Genomic DNA, 2,172 nt, shown 5'->3' on the forward strand with positions numbered 1-2,172 from the left:
GTTTTTTCATTTTTAGAGAGAAAAGAGAGAGGAGAGAGAGAGACAGGGGGGAGGAGCTGGAAGCATCAACTCCCATATGTGCCTTGACCAGGCAAGCCCAGGGTTTCGAACCGGCGACCTCAGCATTTCCAGGTCAACATTTTATCCACTGCGCCACCACAGGTCAGGCCAAAAAGGGAAAGTTTTAAAAGTTATCTCTAAAGAAAAGAATGGGCTGAGATATCTAGAAAAGAATAAAAGCTATGACATTTCATTTATACAATTTCATTCTTTCTCTCATATCATTTAAAATATTTCTTATACGATTACCATGTAAAGGCATCCATTTTTATAAAGTAAAACACACATGCAAGTCTCCACCCAGACTCCGCCATGGGGGATCGTGTGGGTCGTGTTGCTGCAGCCTCAGTCTCTGGTATTGCGGGGACTGAGTCCTTCAGCACCTTTACCCCAAGCTCAGCTCTTACAGTGGGCTGCCCCCAGCAGTGCTCTAACCTGGTGAGCGCACAGTAAGGACCATTGCCATGGATGGTATAAAAGGCTTGGTTAGAGCCAGAAAGTCTTGGATTCCGGAGTGCCAATCAAACTTTCTGTTTGTCCTGAGACCTTGGGCAGAATTACAAATGTCATTGAAGAACCTATTGATGAGAAAGGACCCATCAAAACCAATTTGCTCCTATTCATGCTGAGGCTCCTGAGTTCATAGAGATGAGTATTGAGCAGGAAATTTTGGTTACTGGTATCGAGGTTGTGGATCTCCTGGCTCCCTATGCCAAGAATGGCAAAATTGGGCTCTTCAGTGGTTGTAGGAGTTGGCAAGACTGTACTGTTCTGTAGTTAATCCACAATACCACCAAAGCCCATGGAGTTTATTCTATTTGTCAGTGTTGGTGAGAGAACCTGTGAGAGTAGTGACTTATACCATGAAATGACTGAGTCTCATGCTATCAATTTAAAAGATGCTACCTCTAAGCGAATGGTCAAATGAATGAACCACCTGATGCATGTGCACAGGTAGCTCTGACTGGACTGATTATGTAGCTGAATACTTCAGAGATCAAGAAGGTCAAAATGTACTGTTGTTTATCAGGAACATCTCTGCTTCAACCAGGCTGGCTCAGAGGTGCCTGCTTTATTGGACAGAATCTTTTTTGCTGTAAACTCAGCCTACCCTGGCCACTGAGATGTGTACCTGCAGGAAAGGCTCACCACCACCAAGAAAGGATCTAGCACTTCTGTACAGACTATGTACTTGCTGATTACTTGATCAACCCTGCCCCTGCCACTACCTTTTCCCATTTGGATGCTACCACTGTATTGTCCTGTGATATTGCTGAACTAGGCATCTACCCAGCTATGGATGCTCTGTACTTCACCTCTTGCATCATAAATATCAACATTGTTGACAGTGAGCAATATGATATTGTCCATGGGGTACAAAAAATCCTATAGGACTACAAATCCTTTCAGAACTTTCTGAGAAAGACAAGTTGACTGTATCCTATACACAGAAAATACAGCATTTCTTGTTTTAGGTGAGGTCTTCACAGGATGTATGGAGAAGGCAGTATCCCTGAAGAAGGCCATTAAAAGAGTCCAGCAGATTCTGGCAGATGAATATGACTGTCTCCCAGAATACGACTTCTTTATGGTGGAACCCCTTGTAGAAACTGTGACAAAAGCTGATAAGTTAGCAGAAGAGCTTTTGTGAGGGGTCTCCAGGACCCTTTCTCAAGGCTGTCCCTCTTCTTGTTCCTAATCTAAAAATTTCAGTTTTCTCTGTAAGCCTCACCAGAGTCTTGATTGAAGACATTGTGTTCTGTATGAAGAGTATTTAAGGTTTTCAACAAATGTATATTCCTTAAAACACACATACACAGGTACACATGCAAAAATTAATGTGCTATTTAAAATTAAGATCATAAATCCCTAAATATGAGTTAATACTTTCTTGGCTGCAGTCTCCCATTGATTGGATGATCTTTGAGAACCCTCCAGCTCAACATTCAAGATTCAAAGACCTGGGCTTCCACCAAGGCTCTCAAGAAAAGGCTACAAATTTGACTTCAGAAAAGGTCAACACCATCTCTTCTAGAATCACATTGTCAGTGCTTTTGACCCCAGCCTTATAAGTAGAGGAAGTATCTAAGAGCATTTCTGCTCCCTTAGTTA

The 2,172-nt window shown here is 42.4% G+C and overlaps 1 pseudogene; it reads left to right on the forward strand.

Moving 5' to 3' along the window:
- Positions 1 to 372: 372 nt before the first annotated feature.
- On the forward strand, positions 373 to 1,711 carry LOC136329951 (ATP synthase subunit beta, mitochondrial pseudogene; annotated as a pseudogene).
- The last annotated feature ends 461 nt before the right edge of the window (positions 1,712 to 2,172 follow it).

Source organism: Saccopteryx bilineata, chromosome 3 (assembly GCF_036850765.1).
Source record: "Saccopteryx bilineata isolate mSacBil1 chromosome 3, mSacBil1_pri_phased_curated, whole genome shotgun sequence".
In the NCBI taxonomy this organism is placed as follows: domain Eukaryota; kingdom Metazoa; phylum Chordata; class Mammalia; order Chiroptera; family Emballonuridae; genus Saccopteryx; species Saccopteryx bilineata.